Here is a 14,943-nt window from a genome sequence, read left to right on the forward strand (position 1 = left end):
AAAAAGAAATATGCAACAGTATGGAAAAAGAATGAAGAGAATAAGGAAGACCATAGTACTATCTTACATTACTAAAAGAAAAAGAAAAGGTAATTTAATACTGGATGTTCAAGACACATGAAAGGAGGTCAAAGAAAATTCATTAAACTAGAAGAGGAAGATGGAGGAAAATTCATACTTGGTAATAATGCAACGATAAGAATAGTTGGGAAAGGCATATTCAACATCGATAATGGGCGAACTAAGGAAAAAATGTTTTATAGCTAGAAGTATTGAAGCATAATCTACTCAATGTCAATCAAATGTGTGATCAAGGGTATGATCTCACATTTTGTTCCAAATAATGTGGAATTAGAAATGTTAATAAAGGAAAGCTAATGGAAAAGGCAATGAAGACTTCAAGCAATGTGTATATTCTTGATGGAGTGAAAGGAAAAAAGTGTTGTATGAGAAAGATAAATGAGATTTTCTTATGGCATAAGAGGATGGGAGACATAAGTTTTCATAATCTCATAAATGTCAGCAAAATGCAGGTTGTCAAAGAGAAGATATATATATATATATATATATATATATATATATATATACAGTCTATAACGCATTCCAACATCGAAAATGACCCAAGGTCTTCCTAAAAAAAGAATAATCTACATTCAAGCCTCTGAAGTGTATCCCTACAGATATTTTTGGATCATCCACGACTAAAACACTAAAAGGTGAAAGGTACTGTTCATAGATGGTTATACAAGAATGACATGGGTTACTTTCCTTAGAGAGAAACATGAAAATTTCGAGAAATTCAAATCCTTCAAGGATTTAGTTGAAAATGGATTTGATCTAAAAATCAAATGCCTAAGAACTAACAAAGGAGGTGAGTTTACTTCCAATGAGTTCAACAACTTTTTTGAGAACCATGGGATCAAGAGATAAATAATTATTGCAATAACTCCATAACAAAATGGAGTTGATGAAAAAAAATGAACAATGAAAGAAATATCCAAAACAATGCTCGATGAAGATCAATTACCTGAGATATTTGGGGGGACATATACTCAATAGTCTATATATTGAACATAGAACAAATAAGGGTAAACAATAGTAAAACACCTTATGAATTATGGATAGGAAGACAAACAATTATCAAACATTTCAAATTGTTTGGAATCAAATCCTTTATTAGGATAAATTAAGATGATTTAGGGAAATTTGATTATGAATACAAGTAAGTAATTTTCCTTGGATATGCATATAGAGGCAATGGATACATATGCTGCAAAAAAAGTAAACATAATATTATTGAAAGTATTGATGTAATAATATATGAAGCATTGCCTCGAACCTTTCCACAGCCAAGTAAATACCATGTAGAATAGGAAAACGAAAATTAGAATGAGTAGCATGAAGAGGAACAAGAGAAAAAATTTGATCCATTGTATCCAAAAACACCATTGAGGGATGTCCAAAAGAATCATCGAGATAGCCAAATTCATGGAGACAAGGAATCAAGACTTCAAATTGGAAGGAAGCTCATTGGTGCAATAGGTCATGAATTCCTAGCTTTGTTTTCCCTAATGGAGCCTAAAAAAATTGATCAATCCAGTCAAGATGAGAATTGAGTTAAAGATATGAATGAAGAACTAGATCAGGTTGAGAAGAATGATACAAGGGATTATTTTCCAAGACTCAAGGACAAAAGTGTGATTATAACCAAGTGGATCTATAGAAATAAATTGAATGAATATGGAAAAGTATTTAGGAGTCAAAAAATACTATTATATAAAGGATATGCACAAGTTTAAGCATTGAACTTTAAGAAACATTTTCTCAATATCCAAACTTGAAGCAATAAAAATTTCTTGGCCTTTCTAATATTTAAGAAGTTAAAATTATATTAGATGGATGTAAAATCGCAAGTTCTAAATGAAGAGTTACAAGAAGACTTATATATTGGGAATATAGAAGGATTTTAGCTATAAGAAGATAAGGAATATGTGTGTAGATTAAGAAAGTTATGTATGTGTTAAAACAAGCACCTAGAGCCTGGTACTTTAAGTTGGGTAAATATCCTTAGCAAAAAAGTTGCAAGAGGGGAAACAAACAATAACCTTTACATCAATATTGAAAATGATAACTTATTTATCATTGTTTTCTATGTGGATGACATAATTTTTGGAAGTGATGTTGATTCTATGAGAAAAAATTTCATAGCTAAAATGAATAGGGTGTTTAAAATGTCCTTGTTAAGGGGACTTGATTTCTTTCTTTGTTTAAAGATTCATTAATAACAAAGAGGCATCTTAATTTCTTAGACCAAGTATCTTAATGAAATATTGAAGAAGTTTAGTACAGAAAAATGTGCATCTGTGAGCACTCCCATGACAATAGCATGCAAAATCAGTAGGGATGATGAGTCTCTAGAAGAAAATTAGACCATGTATACGTCCATGATTGGTAGCCTTCTTTACTTAATATCTTCAAGAATAGATATCATGCAAGAAATAGATCTGGTGGGAATAATTTATTCAAGCACCAAATAAACACATGTGAATAAAGTAAAAAATCTATTTAGATACCTACAGGCACCATTAATTTCATTTTTTAGTATTGAAGGTGCATAAACCTTACTCTCATAAATTCAAAAAATGCATATGTGGTAGGTAGTGTTGATGAAAAAAACCACTAGTGGAGGAGCCTTAATTTTAGGTAGTTTTTTGTCCCTTAACTCAATAAGAAACAAACCTCCATTTGACTCTCCACAATTGTGCCATAATGCATTGTAGCATTGTCAAGTTACACTCAAGTCATATGGATTAAGCCTACTCTCAAATATCTTCAAGAAAATTGTGATCAACCTATGCCCATCATGTGCGACAAAACTAGTGCCATAAATATCTCTAAGAACCATGTTATGGACTCTATTACAAAGCATATTCCTATCAAATACTAGTTTCTCAGAGGACACATTTCTGATAATGTTTTCTGGTTATAATAAATTCCAAAATAAACAAATAATAATAATAATAATAATAAATTGTAAACATATTTACCAAACTCCTTCCCAAAGGCAACTTTGAATATCTTAGAAAAAAATGGGTGTCATTTGTTCCTCTCAAAGGTGAGTGTCTCATTGATTTCAATCAATAATCATGTTGGTGACAGGAGGAGCTCAAGGAAATAATATGAATTAACACATGAGGAGTATATTATATTTTCCATTTATTTCAAAGGGGGAGAAAAAGTAGATATCAGGAGAGGATCGGTTAAAAAGTAGATAGGGGGAGTCTAAACTAATACCATCAATGACTAGAAAATGTTTGGTGGTGTTTCCATCAATGCCAAAGTGGGAGAATGTCAATATTATGTTTATATTTTCATTGATGTAAATTGTAGTGTAAAGTATGTCAACAAAAGTGTTGTGTAGGTCTCCATTTTCCTTCATGCATAAGGAAGCTCATGGGGGAAACTACCTATGAAGGAAATCATCCTCTAGTTCCCTAGTCCCAACGAACATGAAAAGTACACAATTGAATAGCTTGGTAAAATACCTTTCCATTGGTATATGGAACTTCTTATAAATCCAAATAAATAAGGATAAAAACATTTTTAAAGTGAGCTATATCAAGATTATATATTGGACAAAGTTCCATATGAATGATTGGACCATGTGCCGGTTTGGACTAGCCCGATTGGCCATGGGCTAGTATGGAATACCCTAGGAAGTAGGCCGGAATGGTATGAATCAATGGGTTGATATATTTCCTCCGGAACTGGGATTTTTATAAGAATAATTCATTAGAAGAACCCATAAACACAACCTAATATAAGTACCTCCAATTGATCATGGATTAATATAAACCCTCATAGAATTGTCTAGTATGAAAATAAAATAAGACATATATTCTTTATAATGTGCAAGATAATGATTTACTATGAACTTGGCTAGCCTTAATCAAGGTCCTTTATCCTCTTCTAATGATTAATTAATTAGTATTATTAATGTCTTAATTAAATCACCTGCCCCACCCCCGAGCACCAAAGTGCAATTATGTTTTAAAAGCTAAGATCGAGTTGATATGACATGAACCGTTATGACATCGTAACTCTAGGTGGCATGATATGTGCCACCAATTTGCAAATATTAGTGACGTGGTAGTTAAAGGTGATGATGCATGGCAATCATTTTTGACATTTTTGAGTGATCAAGTGAACATGTGTCTAGTGACACATGGAAGGTACTTCTACAAATGATAGTAGCAGAGAATGACATGTGTTAATGTTCCCACTCGGAAAATGACATGCTAAGTATTGTGGAATTGATGGGTCCCATATCTGAGTACAAGGTCCCCAAGCATCAAAGTGTAGATTTTTTTATGAAAATTACTAAGAATCATTGATTTTCCATATCATAATTTTGGTTTAAGGGGTTTGTTGGCATACATGCACATTTTGTATTATTTAGGACTATTTTTTATAGAAGTTTCTAATTTTAGTAGGTTATACCATGAAGGATAACATATGGTAGTGACTAGGGACTAATGAAGATGTGACATGCCACATATAACACACTTCCTTATCCTTATCCTCTTCCTAGACAAGTACACACTTTCTTCCTTATTTCTAGATATAACTGTATCCACTTACCTTATCCTCTTATCCTTGTATTCTTGAAATTCTTATTTGTTGATATTTAGACTTAGTTTTAGACTTTAGTTATATTTCTAGAGTCGGGAATTGCATATTTTACATATTACTTTTAAATACTTACTCATATATGGCTAATCCCATCCTTAGTTAGCTTTATTGTTGACTCCAACTCCATTTTTCACTAGATAGCTACATTTTGGGGCAAGTTGAATGGAATCATAGTGGAAATATTTTTTCCTTTTTGTTCATGCATCAAGGAACCCAAACCCATTTTTAAATGATCCTCTCTCCCATAGAGTGCTATAAATATATACTAATGGAATTCAATCTAAAATATTAACTCAAGTTGATCTCTTTCGTCTCTCAATCAGTTTTTTGTATCATGAATCTATTGTGTCTAGTTGAATCAATCTCTTATCTTCTCTGTTCTTCACAATTTTTATCAATCTTACAAGTACTATTATTGTTTGTTTTTCACAACTAGATTCATTTGTGATTATGCTTAAAATATAACATGGTTGTAGATATATTATTTTATCAGAGATTGCAAAATCTAACAAACCCTTCATTTATCGCTAGTTGATGATTTATTTCCATCAAGATAATTGTTTGTGGTTTAATGTGTTATTTTGAAATTAATGTTGTTTATCTTAATAATTGAATCTTATTTGCATTTTTTATCATATATATTTATGGTGATTCTATTAATTAAAGGCATCATTATGTTTTCATGACCTTGCATTATCTACTTTTCATGCATTAATCCATGTAATGAGAGCACTACTTTTTAATATGGTCAGGTATATTACAAAGTGGTATTAGAGAATGGATCTATATGGTTTCTTTTTCAAGAAGTACCCCATAACTTCAATCGTTGTTAGATGGTAATTAGTACATTAAAACATGATATCAAAGTGGTGATATATAATGCCATGCATTTATGGACCAAAGAGAAATGTAGATGTGAAGAGGATCTAGGTTGTCGATCGTGTGTGTGAAAAAATATCCATGCAGAAATTGTGTAGTGATTGTAATTGAGGAATTCATGGCTTTGAAATTTCATAAGGGGTGTGGAGACAGAATTATTATATAGGAATGGAAGTTTTGCAAGGAACCTGAATAAATTACTAGTTTATCTTGTGTAATAAACAGAGGAAGAAAATCATAAAAATATAAAAATAGCCAAATCTAGATGCAATCTACTGGTTTATTAACACAAAAACATAAAAAAATTATCGGTATAAGGGTTCAATTTGGTTATGGCATCCATGTCTAAAAGATTTCATGGAGGCCTTATGGAGAAAATTATAATAATTGACACACACACACACACACACACACAAATATAGATATTAGGACAATTCTTTGGTTAATTAATAAAAAATTGTGTATTTTTACTAGTGGTAGAGATTGGGAGGGTGATGTGGAGAGGTTAACGGGTGGCCAAGTGGAGTCAAGGTGAAAATGTGGTAACCGCAAGGTAGCATCCATGATGGCAAGTGTAGTTATGTTGGTAAAAGAAATTTATAGATGTATGCATGGTAACATTTCTATTATGTACTTAGCATCCATAATGTTCGTTAGGGAAAGGTATACTCCCTAGGTAGTAAGTGGTATATGAAAACTATGAGTCATTTTAACTAATGGCTGCATCCCTCTAAAATTAAACATAACCCTTGATATAAGATGAAGAGTAGAAATAATTGTCCCAAAAAAGGAATGTTGAAGACGGGACACCTTGCTCTCCCACCCCATCACCTCAACCAATAAAAATATTCCAAGTGGAGAACATATGGATTGAGTGGGAACCGTATCACATCTATGGTCAAGACCATGCCAAGTAGTATAAAAAGATGGAAACATTCCAATGGTAAATATTATTAGTAAATTAATAAGGTAAAGAGAAAAATGTGAAGGAATCCATGGCAGACTTGACATGGTAGGTAAGGAGCTAGGGGAAATGAAATGGAAATGTCAAATCCTAAAAAATAAGACCATTCTACTAGATCAAAAACCAAGTGTCATTCCATTTCAGCAAGGACGTCACATCAATATAAAAAGTTATTTAGAGCCAAAATTCTATTTTGGCCAAAACAAGAGATGGAAAGCTCAAAACCAAGGGAAATTTTAGGGTTATATACATAGCGATGAAAGAAATCAAAGTTATAGTGATAATCATTGGTTGATTTATCTCGAGCTCTCTAGGAAACAAAAATTAGCAGTTTTGAATGGAAAAGGTGGTACTCATTAAAATAATTTTAATTGAGTATAAATTTGAATAGTGAGAAATATGAACATAAATGAGGAAACCTAGTGGAGAATCTGGCCAAATTTTGAAGGGATTGGAGGGCATATGAAGAAAAAATCAAAAATTCATTATTCCATGAGACATTTTAGATACCTTTGTAATATTTAGTGGAGGAAAATGAACACAAGGTCATATATATAGAAAAGGTTTCTTAGTTGATCTTTTATGTTTTATACAATCTAATCAACTTTATCCTACCAAATGTTTGCTAAACTTTTTTTGTGTAGGAGATAAATATTTTTTCTAAGAATTATAAGTATAGAGAAACTATAAAATGGAAAAACATGATAATTTTGTATCGATGTAGAAATTGACTAGAGTCCCATATCACTGGTCTAGAAGAAATTGAAAATTTTAGGTGCTAAATTTCTTGCATGGTCTAATTTTTCATGCCCTTTTTAGAAAAAGATTAGCCAATTTCCATTTTTCCTAAAAAATTATTAACCTAAATTCCATAGGATATAATTATTATACCTTAAAATCATCCAAAATTGATAAATCTTTATAAATCCAAATATTTTTGCAAAAATATTCTTGATCATTTTATAGATTACATATTAAGAACTACTTATATTCACCAACATTACTATAGTCTAAAATAAACTTCCATTCTTAAAATCTTCCCTGCTAAAAGATGTTGTTTACTAAAAGTAAGGAATTCTATATGTACCAAACATAAAATTACTATGTTTATAAATATAATTTCCTCTATTTGTGGTAGAATTTTGCCTTTCATTTCTATTGTGCCAGCAAAAAAACTATAGAAAGTGGGAAAAATTGGTGATTTATAAGAACTATAACTTGCAGCTTTAAATCCAAATTTAAGCATGACTGTAATGATTGGAAATATATTCTATAGCTATATAGGTAGGAAGGAGTGGAATTTGAATAATTTCTTCAAGGTTCTCTAGAAATTGAGAAGAAAGACCGATAACCTTAATTTACAAAAGTTGGTAATATCCATAGTTTTTAAAATTCGAAAGAAAATGTTATAGATTTGGAAATGGGGTGTATGTAACTAATTTATTTTTTTGTACAAATTTTGTATAATCATTGTTACAACATGAAAAATAACAATTAAAATTAAATGGCATAATTGAAGAGAAGACATCAAGGATGCACAAGGACCTTGCCATCATGAAAAGAAATTAATAGCTTAAATATTTGTATATAAAATAAAGAAATAGAGTATAATAAACTATTGTAGCGGCTACAACCACCCTCCAAAATTTTTCCCATGCTTCATTTTGGATCCTCCCTTCTAAATCGCAGCAACTCATCTTGCAGTAATCTAGGTACTTCTGCTTTGATTGAGCCTCATCCTTTGCATCTTGGCTTGTGCTTGCTTACTTGGTTTACTGTCTAACCCACAAGCTGATCTCTTGACTTGGTCTTGATCTAGTTCCGGGCTTGCCATAGAGAATTGTGGAATCCTTGAGGGAAAGTAGCCTTGGTCAAGGGAATTGTGCAGTCCAAGCTAATAGTGAGCCTTCAGCTAGGGGATTTTGAAACACTATATGATAGCTAGCCTTGAGATGGGGAATTTTTCATAACGTGAGATGTAGCCCAGATCCACTTAGACTAGAAATTGCGGAGAAGCCTTTCTGCTTACATGATGCTTAGTGCATGAACCAGAGAGTTGCCTGATTCTTCCCAGAACTATGTAATCTCTTCGGGAAATGTGTGGTAGTTTTCCTGAAGAAAAAAAATCATCCCTAGGAAGTATGGATCTATTATTAGTTTCCCGAAGGTAGCACATTGTTATATTTAGACGTTTCCACCAATTTTCACATTTTTCCTTGATCTCAGGCATGCACGTCATAAATTCCAATTTGATCAATTCTATGTAATGGATGCCTCTAGAGATTATTTTTGGACTCGATCATCAAGATCTAGCATTTCCTAGGAGATCAAGGAACCTTCGGTGCGATCATCATTGCTTTTTCGGGTGATTTTTGCTTTTCTATTCCTTTTTTTTTCTATGTGTCTTTTATCTTGTGAGAGTGTTGTTTCACTTGTTTCTTTGAACGAATACTAGTGCTTTAACTTGTTTTAGCTTGTAGAAGTGTTTTTTCAAGTTTTACATTTCCTTTCCGATGTGTCGCATGTCTTACCCTGTTTTTGCGCCAACGTTCATTGTTGTGGTGACTCTCTTCACATGCTTCGTTTTCCTTCAATTTATTCAATTATTGCACTTGTTTCATATGCACACATAAAAAATTAGTCATATATGCACCCAAAATCACATCATCCTTAAGATCTTCTTAATTTTCACACTCCCTATGGGAAAATCTGGGCTCCCCTTACGCACATCTCACACTTAACTTCATGTGTTGCACAATCTAGGAACTCAAGGGATCTTCCTTGACTTCTAGACATGCATAGAGCCTATCCTAGCCTAGACCCAATTGTGCACTACGTAGTTCCAAGAGCTAGTATCCCAGCTTGGCCAGTGAGACTATGCAATGCACTCTCTCCCAGGCCCTGACCTAAAGTAGACCAGAGGAAGAAATAATGCAAAGTTTGCAAGTAGTAGAACTAATATCCCAAAAAGAAGAACAAGAACCAAAGGAAAAATGGGAGATGAGGAGGAAAGAACAAGAAGTTAAGAAGAAATAGGAAGAATAACAAAGGAAATGCACAATGACGAAGGAAACAATTCCCATATAGGTCAAAGAGTTGGAACAGCCAGAACTAGAGGAGGACATTCATCAAGGAAAGGGTGATAGTGTCGAACACTAGGAAACATCCAACTGTTGTTGCCCAAGACATCTTGCCCTATTCAGGAGCAACAATATCAAATGTTTAGTACATGATGATCAAGAATGAACAAATGGTAAATAACTTGTAGGCTACCAGGCAAGAGGCATGTCAACTCTAAGCACCAATGTAGAATGCAGTTTTTGTAATGACAAGGATGAGGAAAGTGATACTCGCTAAAGTATCAAAACTTGAGGATACCATCCAAAAGATATATGACATATTTTCATCGTGCCTAAAGAAGTTGTCTTGTGCATGGCCTATAGTAGCGGAGCAAAGAGTTTTTTCAAAATCTCAAGGACATACATGTTACCATCGCCCATGTGCAAGAGTGGACAATGATGTACAAAGGGGCCTCGCTTAACTTAGTAAAGAATATGAAGCCATAGGAAGAGCTGGAGAAAGAAAAGGTCTGAATGTGATCCAGAACTACACACAGCTCGCCCCATTCACAAGCAACATACATACCTCATACATGTGGTTGTATAGTAGTTTGGATGTCATGGTGAGAAAGCACAAGATCCCATCAATTTGTTCCCTTATCAATGCTAGATCCAGGAACCAAGTCTAGCTAGATGTCGATGAGTACATGGAGAAGCTAAGATGAGAGGCCACTAGGGAACACTTGGATTTGAACACACAAAACATGAAGAATTACACCAGTGGTCTTGTCAAGGTTAAAACCATGTTGTGCATGATTCAGAATGATTTTGATACAGGTTCCAAGACCATATACTCAAATTCCATGGAGGAAAGAGTCTGCTATCATAAAGACACCATCAAGCATTTTGGTTACATCATCAACCAATACCAATATTGGCATCAATATGTGATCAAGAAGAACCAAGTGTAGGTTTTCATGTTGGTCTTTCCCTACACTTTAGAGTCATAGTATTTTGTCTTGTCATACTGTCTCTAGCCTATTTTGTCTTACATGGGTAGAAGTGGAAATTGTAATATTATTTGTAAATATGTTGTAAGTGAAATTCCAAGTGTCATTAGTGGAATGTGAAATGTCATCATGTTATGTAATGAGTTACTTGTAAGGAATTTGAAGAGGAATGAGGGTAGTCAAAGAGTCATGAAGCGGAATGTCAAGGGTCACCCCACCCTTTGTTATAAATTGAACCTCATAGCTCATAGAACATGATTTTGGGAGCCAATATTTTGGCTATGATTAGGCTTAGAAAAGGCTTGGGGGTATTGTGATGAGCCTTGGATTCTCCACAGTGTAGAGTGAGTATACTTCTTTGGAGGAGTAGGTATTCTTGACTATAATATTCTAATATTGGCGCTAGTGGTCATCAATGGTGTATGTATGGATGGAAATTTCACTTATAATAATAATATAAGAGTCAAAACACTTACGTGCATATGATTTTATTGTAGTTCGACTATTCTGGTTGCTTTAGAATTGTGTCTTGTTTAACTTACACATTTTTGTATGAACTACATTGTATGAAATTGTAAGAATCATGTTGAATGTTTGTTTTCGAATTAACACGTCACTTTAATTTGTGGACTATTCCACATTTTTAGTTGTGATGTCATTCCACTCGTGTGTTCCTTTCAAGTTGCATACTATCATAGGATTTTAAGGGGAGAACTTCCTTTTACTCTCTATGTGTTAGAAACCCCATGCATCACACTTGATTCTTCACAGGGTCTACCACTTGCTCTCACCCAAAGCTAGCTTACTTACCTTTGTGCATTACGATGGTGAACGTCTTACACTACCACCCACTGTTGGGACTCCCACTCCAAACGGTTTGAGGTCCATTTGGGACTTCTTATCAGGGAGATCCCTTGAATGTTGGTGGGTCCAACATTGTCAACATTTTTGGCACTAGAAGTAGGGTTAGAGGACAAGATGAGCCCTTGAAGTCTGTTTTGAATTTCTGCACATATTTCATGACTTCTGTTGAAATCATAACCCCAACATGCTTCTTTCACGCTGTTGATTTTGAAGTGTCGATGACCATTATAGATGAATTTTTCATATATAAGTTCAATGGAGACAAGCGAACACCCTTGTTCAGGCACATAATTGCCTTCGCTGGCTTCTGTGACAGACATGATGTCCCCTTGGATGACATTGCCTGTGGGGTGTTCGCTTTCACATTCAAAGGGCGCACAAGGTAATGGTGTAACACATTTCTCACAACCTCTATACAGTATTTTCATCACATGTTTAGGTAATTATGTCTTTCTTTTGTTCTTTATGAGCATAAAGCACTTAATCAAAAAAATTTAAAATTATGAAAATTACCTAACAAATCTCTTGACAATTTTCGAGATCATTTTCTTCATTGCTGTTATGAATTTCCTGAAGATGAAGTTGACTGGAAATTTTTGGAGGAAATATTTCAATATCTTGTTCGCATTTCCAAGAATTCACATGAGTTATACTCTTTTGAACCTCTGCCAACATACCTCGATGTTAGAGCTTCGAAATCTAAAAGGGATAAGGTTGTTGTCCCAACTGACCCTCCATCCCCATCTCATCAAATAGCTCTAGTTCCATAGGTTGAGGTGAGAGAGGTTGATAACCTACCTATTGACCTGTCACCATATCCTCCTGCCCCACCTACCTATGATTTCTACGTAGATTTTGAGTATAAGATCGATGGTTTTCATGTGGTATTATCTCCTTATCCTCTATCCTTTAGTTCCTTTAATCCTCTAAATTTTGCGGTGTTTTGTTCATCCATTTCGGATCTCATGTGTGGTGTTCAGGACGGTCAAGTTTTGGATGGAGTTGGTGTTGAATAACCAACCTGCACTATTATTTTGTATGAGTATGTTTGGGAGTTTGAACAATAACCTACAGTGAAGGATGAGCTTCTTCTATCCACACCCCGTCCACTTTATCCTGACATCTTACAAGATTATGCAATTTCTATTCCATCTTATGAAAATTCATTTATGTAATTTTCTACTTCCAATCATTCACGGAACACATGGGATTCCCATTTTTCATTTGATTGTGGAGAGAGCAAATCTACCTTTCCAAGTCCACCCAATATCTCATCTTACATTTTTGGAAACACAGAGGGTCAAATTTCTTATTTTTCGTCATACCCTCTTTATGATTCATTAGATCATGAGGATGTCATTGTTCATTATCTTGAATTTTCTGATCATGGTTGTCATGATCTTTTTATTCATTCATTTGATCACAATTCTTATTTTCCTATTGTTGTTCTTTCTAAGCCACTAGTATTTGATGATCCATCTTATGATCAAGTGGAAAGTCCTCAAGTTGTCGAGGGACTTTAGCCTAAGATGATAGTTATGTCAAGTTCTAGTCACCTTAAGGTTAGTTCCACTTCTTATAAGAAATCCATTGAATCTGTCCAAGCTCCTCATCACTTTGTTGTTCACATTGAAGATCAATCTATTTCATAATTTTCGATCCTCCACTAGAATAACATGACCATATTTCTTAGGCATTGGAGGAGTCATACATAACAAGGACTGTTGCAAAATTGAAGTTTTCTTCTTTTTTTATGTTTTCTCACTTTTCAAGTTCGAAGGTGTGTACATGCTTGTCTTCCACACGCAATGTGATAGGACACCACAATACATCTACAGAGTGCCTTCCATGTGATTTTGATTTTTACTTTTCTTTGGATGCATACAAGCTTCAAACATTTTGGTTTACATTGTTGTATCTTTCTTGTTTGTTGGTTTTCTTGCATATCTTTCTTATCAATGATGCTCTCACCTACATGGGCCAACCAACGCATTGATGGCTACATTGGAAGTATCACTTTACGTGAGTTGAACTATGCTCTACATAGGTTAGGAGTAGGAGCATTGTTTGCTTTCCTTTTTTTTTGCTTGATTTTCTTACCTTGTTTTGCTCTGTCTAACTTCTTTCCTTTGTTTAGTTTCTTTTGCACCCATAGGTTATTTTCCACATAAAACTGTGTTTGGATTCTTAGTCAAGCAGGGTGAGATTAAAGAGGAACTTGTAAACTATCAAAACCTAGTTATCTATCTATTCCCTCTATTTATATGAATATTGAATTTCTTATATTCGATGATACCCTGATGGAAAATATGTTCGTTTCAGAAAGAGTCGTGATGGAATCACGATGCTTGCACTCTTAACTAGTACCTCTTACTCTAATCATTTTTCTATATTTAGTTAACCCTTGTCAGCTCAGTCAACTAGAGTAAGGCGAGGGGAAAAACCATAACAAGTATGTCAAAGGTATATATAAATATCCATATTGTTGGTTCTAAAATATGGATCCAAATTAGAGTTTCATTTACTATCAACCTGGGTAAGTAAAACTTCGAGGAACATCCATCGTATGTGGACTTAGAGACAAACTAGACTAAGCTAGGTGAATAAATGCCAAAGCTCCCTTATAGGAGACTTCTCATTAATATTTCTAATAGTCTTAATCAACAAAACCTAATTCTAATTGATTGCATGAAATATTAAAGCTCTCTTACAAGAGACTATTCATATATATCTCAAGCATATAATCATAAACTTAAACTAATGAAATCAAACATTAAAAACAAATCAGATTCATTGAAGGAAACATTAATACTTTCTTAAGAAAGTTCATTCGTTAATATTTCAAACATATGAACCTAATAATTTAATCTAATGAAATTCACAAACAAACATAAAATAAAAGCCTACCAAAATAAAAGTGTACTTGCTAGGCAATGGGGATCCTTCCAAGGATTCACAAGCACACCAAAAGAGAAGTCAAATGTAGAGGATCAAAGAAGCTCCATTTTATTCATCATCAATTGCAAATTGCAATTACAACCATTACAATGATTCTCCAAATCTAACTTCTCATTACCAACCTATAAGATACTAAGATTCTAAATTACAAATGAAGGACTAGGTTCTAAAATTCTAAAAATTAAGATTACAAATGAAGGATATAGCACTCCTATTTATACAACAATATGATATAACAAACTCATAATGATGATCCACTATTCCCTCTTCAAATCCACATATCTCTCAACCAATGGTGATACATAACCCTATCCTCCATGATGTTCTCCATGAGGTCCATGATCTTATCCAGGAGGTCCATGATCTCCTCAAATTCGAATTTGAACATAGAGTGCCACATAAGGGTGCCTTAGAAGCTTCCTTTATACCTACACATATCAAAAAACTCATTCTATTTGTTAGGTATAAGTATATGGATATTATTTTTAAATTCTCTTAAAAATACTAAGAATTAATA

This window comes from Pinus tabuliformis, chromosome 5_2 (assembly GCF_031772625.1).
Source record: "Pinus tabuliformis cultivar Carrire ecotype Pingquan chromosome 5_2, CPIR1, whole genome shotgun sequence".
Classification (NCBI taxonomy): domain Eukaryota; kingdom Viridiplantae; phylum Streptophyta; class Pinopsida; order Pinales; family Pinaceae; genus Pinus; species Pinus tabuliformis.